We start from the raw sequence: 20,357 nt of genomic DNA, 5'->3' as shown, positions 1-20,357 counted from the left end.
TATCCCAGCACAACATAGATGTTCAATATTAGTAGCGAGGATGATGATGATGATGATGATGATGATGAATGGATGAACGGATGAATAAATGAAAGGGTATACATCAACGGTAGGTAAGATGTTTGAAATCCCGCCAACCAGAAATCTACTCTGGAGCCTGGGGTGGCGCATGCGCAAACCCTCTGTCCTGTTCTTCGCTGTGGATACATCTGGGTTGGCTGCTCCAGCGGAGTCTGCAGCCCCGCCCTAACTGAAGTACGGGAAGACTGCAGGTTGCTTAGTGCACAGGAAAGCCTCACAGCGTCAGAAACTAGCAATCCTGGATTCTGCTTCTCAGAAGAATCCTGCCTTAAATTCTCAAGCAAAATTCTGCTTTAAATTAGCCTGTGATCTTGGGCAAGTCTCTGTAATTTTCCTGAGAAAATTCTGTTTCTTCATCCACAATGAGAATAGGAAGTCCAGTCTACTTATTTCTACGTTATGGTGTTAAGAAGGTGCTGGAGCCCGGGGCCTGGACAGGAGGGGGCAGTGCGTCTGGAAACACGAAGAGCTGGAGCGAGCGCAGGGTGACGGTAGCGGTGCCGGCGGGAGTAGATCCCAGCCGTGTATTCTGGGCAGCCTCGGGCGACAGACTGTGCTCTCTCCACCAAGCCTTCTGCAGGTCCGGCGGCCCTGAGCTGCCCCAAGCTAGGTGACAACATGTCCCACTGCCACCGTGGACTAGGTGTCTGTCGTGAAAGAAGGTTGTTTCCACGAGCGCAGTGAATCCATAAAGACCTGGAGTGACGGCTCCTCGCTGGATGGAAGGAGCGCCGGAGCCCCCGACCAGGCCCTGCCCCCTCTCAACAACTTCTTTGTCGCAGAAAGTCCCTGATGAAGACCAGGAGACGGTGCCCAACCCTTTTGTCATACGCTGCCTGCAGTGGACCACAGTCAGCAAGAGGACCATCCACGTGGACTCGCCAGAGGGAGGTGAGTCTGGGCCTCCTCGAGGACGCCCTTTGAGAGCTTCCAAGCCCAGTGTGAGAAGGGGCGCAGACGGACAGATTAGGAGTTTACCGTCTCAGCCCTTCCGCGAGCTGGGAAGAGCAGGGCTTCTCAGTCCACTGACCCGGTTCTGCGTCCTCAGACGGGCGGGTTCGTGGGAATCCTGGGCGGAGCTTGTTGACAGTACTGGGGCTGGGCCTCTGCCTGTCTGGAGATCTGCGGAGGGTCAGGGGGCTGCATTTTTAATGAGCATCTTCATTGATTTTTGAGACAGGTTGCCCAGAGAATCAGTTTTTAAAAGATTATTTAATAATTAGAAGAGATGATGTTGAATCACTTAGGTCAAAACAAATTGTAAGAGGCAGTGTCTGGTGAAAGCTTTGCTCTCCTTTCTGCCTCGTATGCTCTCACCCCCGAGTTAACTGCTGTTCTTCTGTGTCTGGGAAGAGCTTCTTCACACATGGACAGATCCATTCAGATCCTTTTGGGTTCTACTCTCCTTGTTTTATCTTTTTACACAAAAGGTGGCATTGTATGCAAACTGTTCTGAGCTTGCTTTTTTCACTTAAGTTATCTAGAGGAATCTTTCTGTTTCCATATATAGAGAACTGCTGCTACATTTTTTTTTTTTAATAGCTGCACATGTATGCCCCTAAGTTTGTTTAGCAGTTCTTTATTAATGGTGACTGGAGTTGTTTCCAAACAATGCCACAGTGAAGTATTGGGTTGGCCAAAAAGTACCTTTGGTTTTTAAGTAAAAATTAAAGACACATTTTTCATTTTCACCAATTATTTTACTGAACAACATATTCACTATTTTGTTCCACTGCCTTCTGCCATTTTTCAGTCAACTTCATAATTCCATCTTCCCCAAATTTATCTTTTTGAGCAAAGAACTATTGCAGGTGCCTTTTACAGTCTTCCAGGGAATTGAAATTTTTTACATTAAGAGAATTTTATAAAGACCAAAATAAACAGAAATCCGAAGGTGTTGTTATGTCTGGTGAATATGGCGGATGAATCAGAACTTCCCAGCCAAGCTGTAACAGTTTTTGCCTGATCATCAAAGAAACATGTGGTCTTGTGGTATCCTGATGAAAGATTATGCGTTTTCTGTTGACTCGTTCCAGATGCTTTTCTTCAAGTGCTGCTTTCAGTTGGTCTAATTGGGAGCAGTACTTGTTGTAATTAATCGTTTGGTTTTCCAGAAGAAGCTCATAATAGAGGACTCCCTTCCAATCCCACCATATACATAACCACCTTCTTTGGATGAAGACTGGCCTTTGGTGTGGTTGGTGGTGGTTCATTTCGCTTGCCCCATGATCTCTTCCGTTCTCACAGCTTGTTCTAAAAACAGAATGTTTTCATTACATTTCAGTAGAGAATAGCGTGTGGAAATACGGTCGAGAAGGTTTTTTTTCCGCTTAACTTATGTGGAACCCAAACATCAAAGTGATTAACATAACCAAGCTGGTGCAAATGATTTTCAGCTCTTGATATGGATATTTTGAGTTTGTCGGCTATCTCCCGCCTGGTATAACTTTGATTGTTTTCAATTAATGTCTCGATTTGATTGCTATCAACTTCAACTTGTGTACCCGACCTTGCGTGGAGCGTCGTCCAGCAAGAAATCTCCAGCACGAAACTTTGCAAACCACTTTTGACATGTTCTGTCAGTCACAGCACGTTCTCCATATGCTGCAAAAATCTTTTTTTGTGTTTCAGTTGCGTTTTTACCTTTCTTGAAATAATAAAGCATGATATGCCAAAAATGTTGCTTTTTTCCTTCCATCTTCAATATTAAAATGGCCACACAAAAATTCACCAATTTTGATAAGTATTTTTAAAAATGCATGCTGATGTGACAGCTGTCACAATACAATCTAACAAAATTGTTTCAAATGACATTAAAGACAACTAAGCACTACTAGAGCCATCTTATGGAAAAACCAAATGAGCTTTTTGCCCAACCCAATACCTTGTGCTTATTTCATTTGACATATGTGCAAGTAAATCTGTAAGATGAATTCTTAGATGTAGGATTTCTGGGTCACAGGGAATATGCATTTGTAATTTTGAGCAATGGCTCTATTAGGCCATGTCTAAGAGCGTTCTCACAGCCTTGTTTTCAAATGTTGGATTTTTTTACCAATCTGATCAGTGGGAAATGGCACCTCAGGGTAGTTTTGGCTTTTCTTTCTGTGGCTGAGTTTGAGTGTCTTTTCATATGTTCAAAGGCCATATCAGTTTCTATACTGTCTGTTCATATCCTTTGTCTATTTTTCTATTAGGTAGTTGGTCTTTTTCTTATTTATTTTTGAAAGCTCTTTATATATTAAGGAGCTTAACCCTTTGTAATGAGTGGTGAATATTTTTTCCCCACTTTGTCCCTTTGGACCTGACTTTGAGAAACACTCCTTTAGCTTGTCTGTGAGATGAGGATTCATCTGACCTGCTGGAGAACCCTAAAACAGTGCCATCCAAGAGAACTTTCTACCATTATAGTAATGTTTAATATCCGTGGTGTCTAAAAGGGTATCCACTAGTCACATGTGCTTGTGGAGCATTTGAAATGTGGCTAGTATGACTGAGAAATGGAATTTTTATTTTATTTTATTAATTTACATTTAAACAGCCACATAAGGCTAGTGGCTGCCCTCTTGAACAATACATTTCTAGACCATATACAAAACAATATCACAAAATGTGTTGCCACAATCTATACTGTAATTATGGTTACCTACCTTCCTAAGGTTGAAAATATACTTGCCCCACCAAGGGAAACAGAATTACCATCTCAAGCTAGCTAGGTGTTACTCAGCTGAAAACTGGGGGCCAAAACGTGGACTGCCAGTGAAAGCAAACTGAGACCTGTAAGTGCATAGGACCTGGGCGTTGGGCTGAGTTTTGAAGAGTGGGTGGGAGTTGACCACAGAGATAGGAAAGAGAAAGTGACTCCGGGAAAAGGGACCAGCATATTCAAAGCCCAAGAATTGAGAGAGCTCATCTTCCCAGGACCACAGAGGGTTCTGCATCACCAATGAATGAAAGGGCCAGGAATCTTGGAAGAGGGGAAGTGGAAGCCTTGAAACTGGAGAGCTCAGCCAGGGCCTGGATTCTAGATGGAGATCTCCACGGGGCTTGGCAAACCATGAATCAACTGGGGTTTGTCACAGGATTGCTAAAAGATTCAGGGAGGTAATCAACAGGAAATCCTGGATTCAGCAGTACCTGGCACACAGCTTGCAAGCCTGGAAAAGGAGCAGTGGGGAGCCGGCAAAGCTTTTTAATAGGGACGAGACCTGCTCTGGTTTCCATTATAGTAAGATACCATGCCCTTCAGTGTGGAGAAGAATCCCTTTCCTAAGACTTGCGGGGGGGGGGGGGGGGGTAGGGGGGGTAGGGCAACTCCTCTGCCACTGGAGAGAAATCTACCCCTGGGTCTGATCTGAGACCAAACTCCAGATTTCTGACCTTTACCCAAGGGGAGGTGTGAGCCAGAAATCCAGCAAGAGAGAGGCCATTCTGCTCTCTTGGCTGTCCTCTCTGCCCTGCCCCACATAGGCCTGACGCAGTAGGCTGCTTCTGAGCCTGGGGAGAGGTAGGGAGTTGGGGTGGGGATGGAGGACCACGCTGGTGGTCCAGAGGCCACGCTGGTGACAGGTCCTTGCCTAGATGATGCAGCGGCCTGCTCACTGGGCTCCCAGTAGCCTCTCCTGCCTTCCACCGATGGTGCTCCCCAGGGCAGCTAGAGAGATTCCTCTACTCCCACCACCTTGTTTCAGACTACAGAAAACTTGAAATAATAGCATAATGAATGACGTCCAGATCCCCTGTACAGCAACTCAGCATCTGCCGTGTTTGCCTCATCTGGCTGTATTTTATGCTGACTCTTGAATTTCTGTTCATACTTTCTACACTTTCCTCACTAACACTTCAGCAGCCGTTTCCTAAGATAAGGATTCTCGCCTACAGAATCATGGCGTCATTATCACACCTGAGATGATCGTTTACACTCCAGATTGACTAATATCCTCTCCGTATCCACGCCATACTTGAATGTACCCAGTTGTCCTCAAAATGCTATGTTTCAAACCAGGATTCATTCAAGATATGTGTTGTCTCTTTGGCCTATTTTAATCCAACTCAGCCCTTTTGTCTTTTTTTTCCTTCCAGGACATTGATTTTTTTTTTTTTTTTTTTTATGAGCCAGGTTAGCTCTCTTAGAGAAAGTCGCACACTCCTATTAGGTGCTTTTTACTTTGTTCCCATGTGCCTGTATTTCCCGTAAACCCGAAATTAGGTCTGGAGCCAAGTTGGTAAACTCTGACCTGATCTCCTGTTTTTATAAATAAATTTTTATTGGAACACAGCCACGCCCATTTGTTTACAAATTGTCTGGCTGCTTTTGCCCTACTGTGGCAGAGTTGAAGAGTTGTGACAGAGACTGTGTGGCCTGCAAGGCCTAAAATATTTACTGATTTATCCTTTACTGGAGAAGTCTGCAGACCCCTGATTTTGGCAGGTATATTCAAACAGTGCATCACATTAGTGTGATCTTTTAAATGTAAATCTTATCATGGAATTTTTCTGCTTAGAACTCTGACTGGCTTTTAATGCCACTTGGAGTAAAGTCCAAAACTTGCGTCATATCCTACAACGTCTACATGATCTGGCCTCCTCTCCAGAATCATTTTCTACCACTAGTTCCCTCAGTTTAGCCACACTGGTCTCCTTGCTGTTCCTTAAACATGCCAAGCACACTTCTACTTCAGGACCTTTGCATTTGCTGTTACCTTTGCTTAGAACCCTCTTCCCCCAGATATCATGATGGTTCTGACCTTAACTTCGTGAGGTGTCTGCTCAAATGCCTCCTTCTCAGAGCGTCCTGCCCTGCCCCCCATGACTCCGTTACCCTTACCTCCTTTATAGGAGGTACTTGGTAGAGTGGAGCCCTGAAGGGGGAGGAGACTGGGAAGGTTGCACACACCTAAATCCTAGTGGTGAAAACTCCAATTGCCTGAGTTAAAAAGTAATAATAATAATAGTAGTAACAAATTAACCTTGACTCACTGCAGAAAATTAACTGGAATTTACTAAAAAATATAGGAAGGGTCAGTCCTACTCCTTGCATTTGAGAGCTGATCGTTTCCTAACATTCATGAATCACGTTGGTAATCTTTGCCATATCTCAGTATTGTCTGTACTATTATTTTCTTAATTGATTAAGTTGGTTGTTACTTAGCCTTATCATCCATGAAATCACAAGTTTGTCATGCTGGTTAAATTTTCTCTAATACATATGAGTATAAATATTTTGTCTTAAACATAATAATAGAGAACGCCCCACCCCCCAAAAAAGGTGTGTACCACCTAATGGCTTAAAGCATTTTTGCCTTGCAAGCTTCTTCCTGCAAATGCTTGTAGCCTGACGCCTTGTTCTCAATTCTCTCATTAACTGCATTTAAAACAATCACAGGAAGTAACATAACCTTACGTCCTGGAGTGTATAATATCAATTTAAAATCTCTATTACACAAGGAGTAAGTTTTTGCGCCCTGAGAATTTCAAAATTCTTCTGTATAGGAATGTTTCTAGTTCAAACAAGGATTTGGCAGATAACTCACATCTATAGGAATTTAATAGAGTAGATGCCTGGGGCGTAAAAGTTTATCTCATGTGCACGTGCATTTAAAGCCACCAACATGCTCTGCATGTTAATTTTTTTCTTTTTTCTTTTTTTTTCTTTTTTGCGGTACGTGGGCCTCTCACTGTTGTGGCCTCTCCTGTTGCGGAGCACAGGCTCCGGATGCTCAGGCTCAGCGGCCATGGCTCACGGGCCCAGCCGCTCTGTGGCATGTGGGATCCTCCCGGACCGGGGCACGAAGCCGTGTCCCCTGCCTGAGCAGGCGGACTCCCAACCACTGCGCCACCAGGGACGCCCCTCTGCATGTTAATTTAATCACTAATTCTTCTACTAGTTAATTAAACCGAAAGTTTCAATTCAATGTGAGAAGTGGGATAATAGAGGCCTGTGAAGAGTTAGCCTGGGGCGCCAAGCCAAGGTATTCTACCCATCTGACAAGGGGGGACCCTTGGTGAGAGGGAAGAACCTTATTTAATTTCCCTGTAATCCATTTTATCTTTGTTATCTCCATTTCCAGAACCTCTGTTCAGACCCTTAGTAGTTAAGGAAATCAGTTTCCTAACTGGCTTCCCTACCTCTAGCTTAGTTTATTGCCTCCCAACCTCTATACAACTGCCATGTAGTCCTCCATCTATTCATTGGATGGATGTGTACTGAGCTCTGGCTACATGCCAGGCACTGTTCTAGACCTCTGATCATGTTACTAAACTCCTACCCATGGCCTTCCTGTTGGAGTTTACATCCCTTAGTATGGCTCTCAGGGTTCATGTTTATCTGGGCCATGCTCATCTCCTGACCAGTCCTTTTCCAGCATCTGGTACCCCAGCCCTACTGCACTGCTTGCTTTCTCCTGGGTGCCCTGTGTTCACACTCCTCATAGCCTTTGATTGAATGCTTATCTTTCTTGGCCTGGTTGTCTCCTCTTGGCCAGTTCTAAACTCACCTCTTCAGGGAAAAGGAGACTGTGGGATAGTTGGAATCTCCAAAGGGCATTCTTACTGATCCCCAAGGGGTAGGTGACCCCTCAATGGGTCCTTTGCCCGAAGTTGCAAATGCCAGCCAAACAAAACTGGGCTCCTTATGGCAGAGCAGAAACTTTACTCATTGAACAGGGAATGGAGAACGGAGAGCTCTGCTCTAAAAACACTTTGTTCCCAAAGGGAGGGGAGAAAGGGAATTTTAAAGGGGTAGGACATAGCCTTGTCATCAGGGCTCTAGGAAAGGGGCGGAGATTTTCAGGAGCAGCCTGGGGCAGCTGGGGCAAGCGCAGTCTTCCAGTCTTCTTTGCACACAGCACGAATTGTGCCTAACAGAATACAAAAACCCGCCTTGAGCGGAGATCTTAGCATGGTAGTCAGGCAAAGGTAACTTGCAGACACCTCCAGGCCTCATCTGAGCAGGTGCATTCCTATGGTCAAGCCAGAGCCAGGTCAGGGCGGATGACCACTGCATATCTCTTAAAGAACAGCTGCGAAACATCTCTGTCAAATACCAGGTGGTTTTGAAACAAACACAAAGATAAATCAAGGCAAAGATCCTTTAGCTCATAGAGGCTGATATGGGTAACAGCATCTACACTGATATTCTTTAAAACATACAAACAAACAAAAAGTCATTTGTATTACGTGTGTACACACACACACACACACACACACACACACACACACACACACCCACCCCAAAAAGGAAAGACACATTACAAGGTTATCTTTAGTCATTTCTAAATAGTAACAATGGCTAATTTTTTAATCTTTCCATATTCCTGTAATTTCAAAAATGTTCTTTGATGATTTAATTTCTTAATGGGAAAAATAAACATTTTTTTAAATAAGGAAAAGTGGAAGAGAGAGTGGAAGCAAGGAATGAAGAAGGATATAAAGGTAGATATAGAAGCGTTGCACATGTTTCAGCATGCTAAATGAGCTTGCCTTTTTTCTTGTGTAATAAAAAATCACCCATATGTCTCCCATTTATAGACAAACTCAGTTAATTACAGCATTGTTTGTGGTCGCTTCTGGGCAGGGTCAATATGGGTAATTAGATCTTTTACAATCTTTAGAAAGTTACTCTCATTCCTTGTGAATCATCAATATCAGATGCAATGTGCATTAGGAAGGAGCTGTGGTGAGTAACGTGGATGAATAACATGACCCCAAGGTCAGTGGAGTGAAAAACTGAGACATCTAGAAAGACAATTCAGTCACAGTTTCTTGTCCCTGAATAACCAGGAGCAATAATTTTTGTCAGAATTATTTAGAAAGATGTCTCAATTCTGAGGTGTAACAAAGCCAGGTGCAGTAAAGAATCATACACTCTTAGAGCTCAATGGACCCTTAGGAGTTGTCAAACTTTGTTCTAGCATTGAAAGCCTTTTTTAAAATCAACTCTTAAATAGAAGCTTGATACTGTAACTTCTGGGTGGGATGCAGAAAGAGCAGGAGTTCGAAACTTAAACCGGGGCTTGAATTCCAGTTCCATCCCTGGGCCAAGGAACTTGACCTGAACTTCCACTTGCTTGTGAATAAAATAAGGATAATGAACAGTGACTTCAAAGGCTGGACGTGAGAACAAATGAAATACAGCCTGGATATGGCAGGTGGTATTAGTAAGCGGGGACTTTGTTAGTCCTCTCAAAACCAAATACGACAGAAGCGAGATTGCCCCTTGGAAATTAACATTGGGGCTGACATATGCAACATCATTGAACAAGTCTGAATAATTTACAGTCCAGCAGAACTGGTCGTGTCTGATTGAATTTATTAACATTTAAAGAAAGAATGTGAGGCTCAGAAGGGGGAGTTGAGAATCTCAGAGGCATTCCACTTGTAAACATTTTCCAGAGGAATTTTGCATTTAGCCAGTAATCTCCATGTCCTGTTCATGAGGGGATCCCCAATGTGGAAAGGTTGGAGGGATTTTCTGCCAAGGAGTCTGAGATTCCTGTTTTCACAGGCACTGTCATCCTTACTTGCAGATGTGGGTATCAGGGTATCTGAGACTAATGCCTTTAGACCTTGGGTGCCCCTGGCTCACTTTGTCCTGATTCCATGCCTTCATGCAACCTCTGATGCTTATTTGGAATCCCATATAGGTCAGCCTCTGACAACAGTATGCAGTGTTCACTTGGAGGTTGAGTATTCCAGTCCCTGTGGCCATTATTTCTTGTAGTAAATTCATCAGTTGGTATTTAAGTTTTATCCCTCTGTTCTATGAGCTTACTCGATACGACCCTACCCAAGAGATGAATCTGCTCTTTGCGCTGACAAGGTCAGCAAGGCCTCAGATTGGGGAAAATTCACCAAGGCAATAAGTGTCCCCTAGTGAGAGAGGTTTTTAGAGGCTAGCTGACAGCCTTCTTTGATAGAACAACCCAACATCACTTTATGGCTAGGTTAGATATTGAATATTTTTTAGTTTTAGTTTCCATATTAGTCACTCATGAACTATTCATTACCTCCCGTTTCTATCCCAAGGAGTTGTCTTTGGTTGGATACCCCCTGAAGTAGTCTCTGGGACAAATAATATATTGGGGAGGTGGTCCCAGGAAGCACCAGTAGAAAAGTGGGGACGGGAGCCAGGAAGTGGAAGAAAGCCAGTAAAGTTTACAATATCAAGCAAGTAAATGTTGAGGGCAACGAGGGCTTAATCCCAGTGGGAACTCAGGGAGACAATGAAGGGCATGGCACAGAGTTATTCACCTCCCGTCCCCATGGGCAAAGAAGAGGTACATTTATCCTCTCATTCCCATCTCTCTTTGGCTGACGGCTATTCCCTGGTCATCATCTCATGGCGCTTCCGGCTATTAGGGTCTGGAACCTAGAGAATGCTTTCAGGTGGGAATCACAAGGGTTTTCAGTAGAACTGTGTAGGCATGTATTTGATAGGGGAGTGCCAGAGAGGGGTGAGGGTGATGAATGGGGCAACCAACTCCATTTGGTATAGGAGGTGGGTCATGAAAAAGTAAAGCACAACTGATACTCTCACATGCTTATAATGACTAGACATCATTCTAAAGGATAATCCAGTTCACCCAGAATGGTAGAAGCCATGCTAGACTCTTCTCTGTGGTTCTGGATCTGTCTCTCCAAAAGACACCAGAAAGAAGGAAGTAAAAGCAAATCTGCTACTGATTTCCACTTCTCCGCATTGCGATTTTTTTTTCCCACACCGAATGATGAAAAACTTTATTCTGTATCAGGGTATCTAGAAAATGAAGCTGCATTTGGGGCACGTTACACATGAGGAATGATCCGTATGTAGTGAGTACGAAACTCAATTACGGAATTATTTCCTAGTTCTTACCAGATACTCCATTACCAATGCCTAATTGAAAGTAAAGCATAATTTGCCACACTAAAAGCCTAAAAGTGAAATATGACAGAATTTAAACCAGCAGATATAAATGCAACACCTATCTGTGAAAAACAAAACAAAACAAAGATAGGAAAACTCAAACATAGGAAGAGCTCTGGCCTTAAGCACATCTCACCTGAAGAGTGAAATGATGACTGTAGCAACTTATTCCCCCAAGCAATGCTAAATCACCAGGCTACAACCTTGCTTTATATAACATTCCAGTTCAATGTCTGGCAGAAATCAAAGCATGGGGGTCTGCCAGCTGACCCCAGTATCATTCAGGCAAGCGTGATGGGTCTAGAAGTTTAGAAGTCCCAACTTCTCAGTATTCAAAGTGGAAGTAACATCACATTTGTTTAAATGTTTCTGTTTTATTTAAGGTCTACTAAAGACTTCCCCACCTACCCAGATTCATAGGAAATCCAATATCAGTTATTTGGAGGGCTGTTGGTGTGGGTCCCTTTCTCTCTTCCCTTGTATGATATAAGAACACCAGCAGGGCAGGTGGGAGGGAGGGCTTATACGGATCTGAAATGGTGTCTCCCAGGCATCACAATCTTGAGCAGGGAAAAGCAAGATCGCTGTATGCCTGTCTCTGCTGTTCTTGCCCCTTGCAGCTGTGTGATGCCTTGAAGGAGTACTGGACCCCCTTCCTCTTCTGATGCAGCAGTAGCCGAGTGTCCTTGTCCAGCTCTCTGCCCAGGAGGGCCGCTCTTTGGGGACTCCAGGACCTCAAAGCTAAACTGAGCCCCAGTGCTTCTTCACACAGCGGTCTTAGGTCACAATGCCCAGAACTGACCTGCATCCCTCCTGCCCTTTTCTCCAAGATCCTACTGGCTATGAGTTTCCCATCCCCACCCCCAGTCCACAGACTCAAAGTCAGAAGTCCTCTTTACTCTCCTGTTTTTGGACAAGAAAGCCTAATTGCTTCACTGGAACTAGAGCAGCCTCTTCTTCCTTGGTTATTTTCAACTTCCCTTTTTGTTTTGCCTATCAGTAAGCATATATATCAACATAAACTCAGGAAGAGAGGAGAAGTAGGGAAAGTGAATTGGTGACAAGGGGGTCGGAAGGATAACACACAGCTCCAAAGTTACTCACCACTACTAAACAGCACCAGCAGGTATCAAAGGCATCCAGTGGGTTAAAAGCAACAGAAGTAAAATTTCCATCCTAGAATTCCACCAGAAAGTTTCAGGAGTTATAACTGTTTACTCATTTGGGTTTCTGATAAAATAGTCCTTGCACTGATTTCACTGGCTGTCACTCTCATTTCACAGGTATCTGATTTCAGCCAGTCTTTCAGTCCCAGCCTGGCCCCCTAACCCTGCTCCTCATCAGCGAAGATTACTTTAGTCAGACTTTACCATTCATATGATACTTAGAGACACAAAGAGTTCACAAAGGGTTTTCTTTTAGATGTTACTACTTTGAAGTGTATATCGCATTCCCCCAAATCCTCTGTTGAGCTCGCTTTGATTCATCTGCAGTGCAGTGGGTGATACTTCTGTCGATGGTTCTAAGATCATTTCAGGATTCTCACTGGAGGCTTTTTGGCTCTCTGAGATAAATACATAGGGCAGAAATATTTAACATTTTTTTAGTATGATTGTTTTCAAATCTCAGGAGAGAATTGCTAAAGGGGTTTGTTAAAAATGTAGATCACACCTGAGATTCTAATTCAATAGGTCTGGTATGGGCCTCAGGAATCTGTATGTATAATAATGACTTTCAGGTGCAGGGAGTTACAAAAAGGTACACTTCCTGTAAAACACTTATTTGATATCATCTATGTGTCAGACAATTTGCTAAAGGCTTTATAGGACTTATTTTATCAAACCATCACGTCAATGCCGTAACAGAAAATATTACTAGCCTCATTTTATAGATGAGTAAATGGGGCCTGAAAAAGAAATGAAAACTCAAGGTCACTAAACAAGTATGGGTTAGATCAGAGATTCAAATTAAATTATACATCTATGTGGTTGCAAAACCCAAACTCTTCCAATTATATTACATTATAAAATAAATTCTAGTGTCGAGGATATTTCAGTTCTAGCAAAAATGGCGATTCCCTACTACTAATACTTCTTAAGTTAAAATTTAATCTGTTCCTTAGTCATCATTTATGAATTAATCACATAAGGTAGGTTATGCCATGATAGCGAACAGCCCCTGGGGAGACGTGACAACGCAGATTCCTGTTCACTTATGTTCCGTGCTCATCTCGAGTTGTGCTGGGGGTTCTGTTCCGTGGTGTCTTCACTCAGGGACACAAAGTGGCAGAGCCACTACCATCTGGAATGTCACTGCTCCCTGTGGCAGGAGAGGGAAGTAAAGCAAAAAGCCACCAGCTCTTCTGCTCCCATTTCATTAGCCAAAGCAAGTGGCATGGGCAAGCCTAACGTCAGGAGGGCAGGGAAGTCTATTCTGCCTCGTGTTCAGAAGATAGAGAGCTGGAAATATTTGTGAACAGCACAAAGGGTCGCAGGTAGACTGGTTGCAGGTAGACTTGGAGAAAGAAGACCTGAGTTGAAATTGTGACTTCAAGATGTACTAACACTATGACTTTAACCAAGGGGATAAATTTCAGTTCTTCATTTCCTAAATAGATAGAATAATACTTACACCCTATGGTGGTTGTGAAAATCAAATGAAACCAAATACGTACATTCGAACAATTTAGTGCCTGAAGCATGATAGTTGCTCTCACTAAAACTAGTAGAATTAGAGATAATCACATTGTTGACTACAGTTACATATCCGCATGCCAGAGATGTTTCAGATTCACGGAGTTATTTTACTTGCACATTTAAATTCAGAGATGGTGTCTAATGAAACTTGGGAAATCACCGTGTACGGAGAATTGAAGGCAGTTAACTTGCTAGTGTGAGAGGCTGTCGTAGGCTGGGTTCCTCTGTACACAGACTCTAGCGTAAAGACTTGTTTGTAAGAATGACACCAGCAAAGGGATGAGGGAAGTTGGACTGGATAAGAAGAAAAGTTGACTTGTGTTGCATCAGTAATAGAACGTCTGCCTGGGAGCTGGGGAGTTGAGATGGCCCTTCAGGGATATTCTGGATAGAGGCAAGGGAATCAGGCCTGACTTTGGGCCAGGTGGTACCCTTAGAGGGGAATTTCTGGAGAGGAACTTAAATGATCACCCTAACCAGGCAACACTCACTGCAGCTGGGGAAACTGGGGGACTGAGGGCTTCAGGCCTGAATCAAGGGATCTAAGTAACAGACCACAGGATCCACCTTTAAAAGTAAACCTGGAAATGGAACAGGCTATAACACTGGAAGATCCCAAACTATGACTTGTCATTATTGCTCATTAAATCTTGCTTCCACTTGAAAAGTAAGTTAGGTGAGGCAGTTAATGTTTAGTATTCTTGTATATAAACAATGAACTTCATAGAAAAATACATCATTGGTGTAGAACCTGAATTATTTTTCTCTTGCTTCTCTGCTGTCCTCATCCAGGAATAATTGGCCCCTCAGGGACTACTATCAGACTGTTAGGTCTAATGCCAAAAAGGAACTTATTCTCATGACAATCACCTCAGAAATAGTTCCTAGAAGGCAAAAATTCTTATTTTGTTTATTTCTACCTTGGTTGAAATAATTTCTAAACTTGAACTTCTTAGACTGAATATCAAATTTCCCCTGAACTTCTTAGGGATGTTTCCATGAAGCATGAAGAGGCACAAGATAAAGGTGACACATCTTATGGAGCATGGATGTGATTGGATGACTTGAAAAGGTGACAGGGAGGGGAGCAGACTTACTAATTTTATGATTTTTTTCAATTAAAAAAGCATATATATTGGGCTTCCCTGGTGGCGCAGTGGTTGGGAGTCCGCCTGCCGATGCAGGTGACACGGGTTCGTGCCCCGGTCCGGGAAGATCCCACATGCCACAGAGCGGCTGGGCCCGTGAGCCATGGCCGCTGAGCCTGCGCGTCCAGAGCCTGTGCTCCGCAGCGGGAGAGGCCACAACAGTGAGAGGCCCGCGTACCGAAAAAAAAAAAAAAGCATATATATTAAGGATGACAAAACTGTACTATTTTAAAGATAAAACAATATCCTTTAAATAAGATGTAAAGAAGCATTTAAATCTATATTAGAGCATTCAATCCACATAGAGATACAAGGTCATTCTGCCACGCTTTTAAGGGGGCTTCACTGGAAGTTTGAGAAGCCTACTCTAAACCTTTACAGTTTTCCCATTATTGGCCGATCATTCTTTCAAATTTCACAATTTTTATACTGAAGAGACACACCTCTACCTATTGTTTCCTTGGGAAATAGAGCGAATAAAGAAGGCTTATTATTTCTGTAGAGCACTAAAAGTGAATGACAATATATCTTATTCTTCAAAGGGGCTGCATGTTAGCAAGCCCAGTGACACTCCAAAATGATAGGAAGAACCCTCTGTCTCAAAGTGTCTTCCAAAATAGGATCATGGTGGAATGTAAGTGAGAATAAGATGGGAAAAAGTATTTATCAAGCATTTTCCACAAGCCAAAAATCTTTTCACAAAGTTTATACCCTGTAATCCAGTTTTCAAGAAGTATTTACTATCCTGATCTGATGAATGAAGAAACTGAGGCTTAGAGAAGTTAAGAAAATGGGAAAGAGTTTAAACTCAACTTTGCTGGTCTTCAAAGCTACAGCTCATTTACCCATGTAAATAAGCTATTGGCCAAAATATTAAATTCTTTTGACTGATATAGAAGTCCTATAATATAGAGAAAGGTACCTCAGCTTTGGGATCAGACGGATGTTTAGATCCTGGTTCTATTGCGTACTAACTCTATGACATTTGGAAAGGACTTAATATTATTGCACCTCAGATATTTTATCTGGAAAATTCAAAATACCAGTGCTGAGTTGTTAGGATAAGAATAAAATATAAATGCACAGCAGAAATTGAATAAGTAATAGTAATTTTGTTAAATATTGTATTTGAGATACATCAAATAACCTTCGAGGAGATTCTAGATCTAGCGTTATATAATTCCTTCAATGATGAATTCAGTGAATACGGCTAAATGAATGTGCCACTCCTCCTTCCTTCCTTTCTTTCTAGGTTTCTTAGAAAGAAACCTAGTGGAGCCTTGGCAGTTACTCAGGGACCCTGGGCAGGGGAAGGAAACATCCTGACTCAGGGTCCCCTGTCTGTGTAATTCAGCCTGGCCTGAAATGACTATGCTTCTCTCAGGCAGTTGCTGAGACTCAGCTCATCAAATATCCTCCTCTAGTTTTTTTAAAGAAGCCTTGGTAATAATAGTCCCTGTATGCTACGACTGTTTCTTCCTTTTTTTTTAAAAATCTTCCTCTTTTACCTGACCCATTTTTGCATGGCATATTTTCTCCACCAACTGAACTAGTTTTAATTAAAGCTGATAATTCCTGGGTGCTTTCCACATGCTCCCTGATGAGTGTGATATAAATGGACACAATAAACAGACCATCTAATATTGATAGAGTCTACAGCTGTATCTGCTAATTAGGGCCAATAAAGGCTTTGGGGGCAAGAGTTCCCATGTGACATTTGTTTAGTTAAAGCCTTTGTCTGCCCTACTCAGAAGGGTGAAAAATATTCCACTTAAAATGTACTGAAAACAAACATAGCCTTTAGAATGCAGAACATTCCATAATCGTCTCTCCCGGGCTCCCAGAAGGAAACTTTTAGGTCAAAATAATATTTTTTCTTGATAATACGTACAATGTTGTTGTTTTAATTAAACCAGAAAATTTATTCTATTTCCCAGTCCACACGTATACATAGAAGTAGCTCTAAGGGGGGAACAGGTTCAGAGACAAGCCAGGAAGGATGGGGCAGGGATCATGGGGCCTATTGGCAAATTGGATGTCTCATGTGTTATCCTACGGATGATAAGCTGTTCTTGACCAACTGTATGAATGTCTGCTCTCAATAACAGGCTGAGTTATTTACTGTGGAGTTTTAGTCATCTGTTATAGGTCAAGGAATAAGATGCACTGTGTTAGGATGACATAGGAAGTGTGAGATTAAGACATTAGGAGAGACAGGAAATGTGGATTTCAGGTCTGACTTTACCATGAATGTAGAAAATTATTCTTGAAGTCTTAGTTGCTTTATCTTGAGAAATGGAAGTATGAATATTTAGGCAGAACTCTAACTTATTTGATTTCAAGACTTTCTTTCTTCAATTTCTTTGATTACTCTTTTTTTGAGGGGATTTTTCCAAATGTGGTTCATATAAATTGTCAATTTTTAAGTAACTAAAATACAAAAGCTTATATTAACAGTAAATTGATAAATTTTTCTCTCAAGATACATCCCATAGGGTTTTTATTAGGTTGCTTTTAATTCACTATGAAGAATTTAGATGATCAATGAATTATAGATACAGGGAATGAATAAATAGAAAGTATCGGCTATTAGAACACTATGCTAAGGGGAAAAAAGTGTTTTGTCTGTTTGTCTTTGCTGCATAGGCAGAAGTCTCCAATCTATACAGCTGTCCCTAGTTTATAATTTAGTTCTATGTTTGGCTGAAAACAATAAATACCACAGTGTCTTGATTCTAAGATTCACCTTATTCCTTCTCCACATTTTAATGTTTCTGAGATCAAGACACTTCTCAAAATGAAAGCCAAAGGGCTTGCCTAATTTGTAACATAGCTGTCCATGTCTATAGGTACACAGATTGAACTCTCTTGGAGAAAAAAGATCTGAGTTGAAATTGTGACTTCTGAGTTGAAGTGTGTGTGACAGGAGGTAACTTTTTATCTGACACTTATTTAAGTTTAGTCACTTGCACTATACCATGGGTTAAATTTCAACTTTAAAATTTGGAACCCTAATTGTTACTAAATACGTCTTCAAAAATATTCCAGTAGGAATCAGTATTGAAAAAAACAGTTATTATGAATGTTAACACTTTCCTGTCATATGCAGGTCAATAAATAAAAAGTAGTAGATTTTTCAACTCTTTCAGGGCAGGTAATGAAATAGTGAAAGCTTGGAGAGATAGGTCTGATCAGGTCACATGTGTGAATGACTGTGACTTCAGTGTCAGAAATCTTTCTAAACTTTCTTTTCTTTTTCCTTCCTTTCTTTTCTTTCCCTCCTTCCTTGCCTCCCTCTCTCCTTCCTTCCTTCTTCCTTTTTTAAAAAGTGACTTTATTTTTAATATCATCACATCATTAAAAATTTAATGCATATATAAAATTATAAAGAAGAAAGTAAAATAAAACACAACATCTTATCACTCAAAAATAATGATCAGTAATATTAGGAGTATACCATTCCAGAATTATCTGTATACATATGTACAGATAAAGGGATCAATAAAGATAAATTTAAAATGCTAAGGTATGTGGGTTGAGTTATGCATATTTTCCTTAATTTAATATATTAAATTTATTTTTACTTTAACAGAAAAAATGAAATAAGGCAAAATGCTTAGTATACACACAAGTATTTCCTTGTGCTGGTCAGCTGAGAAGGCCTAGAAGCAAAGATGTTACAGTTGCAACAAGCTCATGTCCAGATCTTGGTTTCTAAAGCCATTCTCTAATAAAAGGAACCACAGCTCTTTAGAGAAATGACCGATTTTAGGTCCAGGGCAGGAAATATCCAAGATGATCCAGGAGCATTTTGTAGTGCCAGAAAGTAAGAAAGTGTTCCCCCCCCCAAAACCCCCACAATGATGGGGGTATATCCAAGGGATACATTAGCCAACTGAAGGAGTTCCAGTGGCCAAAGCTGAAATGATTTAAGCAACAAAATAAGTAAAGTTGTATTGGATTATAACCCAAACTGTAAAATAAATACCATTCACCATGCTGATTTACATAGAGAAATAGATGACAGCTAGATAGATAGATAAGGAGAACAAAGAAATCTCTGCAGAAGAATTCTAAATAATTGACGTAGATACTTCACCCTCAAAAAGGTGAAACATAACTCCCAACTCTTATGTTTGCTCTCCCCTTTGAAGAGTAAAGTATGAGAAGTGGTAAAAATAATAACTTTACAGTGGAGAAACCTGACAACCATGACCTCAGCCAGGTGATTAAAGTTAACAGTGATAAATCATGTTGACAATATGGACCCTTGATACAATGTGATGAAAATGACACTTTACCCTTGTGATCTTCCACCCCAAAACCCATAACCCCAGTCCAGCCATGAAAATACATTAAATAGATCCCAGCTGAGGGACATTCTATGAAATACCTGACCTGTACTCATCAAAACTGTCAAGGTCATCAAAAACGAGGGAAGCCTGAGAAACTGTCAGAACCAAGGCGGGCCTAAGGAGACATGCTCACTAAATGTAACGTGATATCCTGTAGTAAAATAAGACATTGGGTGAAAGTTAAGGAATTTTAACTCAGGAATCAAAGTATGAACTTTAGTTAATAACAGTTATCAATATTGACAAATGAACCATACCAATATAAGATGATAATAATAGGGGAAATTGGCTGTGTGGGTAGATGAGAACTCTCTGCCTTCTCTTCACTATTTTTCTGTAAATCTATAGCTATTCTAAAGGGAAAAGGTTATTTTTAAAAATGAAGTGCACCAAGGGAATTATTGTACTTTAAAAGTCTTTTTATATCATGAGAGATATTTCCTAAAATATATTTCTATTTATTACATGTACCCTTAAAGTTGAGATGTTAGAGTCATGGTTTTTGAAGTATTTTTTCAACTTCAGAATTTCTATTAATTACCATCTGTGATAGGTGAGAAATTAGTACAATTATATATTATTCCTTCTTTCTTTCTTCTGCCCCATTTGATACCTATATCATTATGTTTAAAATATGTTATGTTTATAGTATATAAATTCTGTCCTATAACAATAGCTGCTACAGATGTTTAACTTTAGTTCTGTATTTAAATAATTCAGTGCTAGCCTTTTTACCCCATTTTTTTCATTTCTGAGAGTTTTATTTAAAAAACAGCTGTAGATACTCTAGATCTCATTATCAAGTAGATTCTTTTTTTTTTACAATAATAACTCATAGATTTTATATTTCCTGAGATCTGAGATGCTTGATAGTATCTATGCATAGTTTTATGTATGAAGGGATTATAGCTGGGGATGAAGCCGTTGTGTTGCACTTTTTATCTATGTTTTTATCTATGTATTTTTAATGCAAACTATATATGTGTGTGCTGCATTAAAAAATAAGCTTACATTGTTTTCTTAACTGACTCTGTTAGCCTATTTGTATCTATATGACTAAATAACCTCACATTTTTCCGTATCACAGAGTTTAAGAGTAAGACTTTTTACATTCAGAATTCAAAACTCACATTGAATCAATTTTGTTCATTTGGAGTTTTACATATATATG

This window comes from Delphinus delphis, chromosome 8, assembly GCF_949987515.2.
Source record: "Delphinus delphis chromosome 8, mDelDel1.2, whole genome shotgun sequence".
Taxonomy (NCBI): Eukaryota; Metazoa; Chordata; class Mammalia; order Artiodactyla; family Delphinidae; genus Delphinus; species Delphinus delphis.
The sequence above is the reverse complement of the archived record's forward strand: the minus strand, read 5'-3'. Positions refer to the sequence as shown.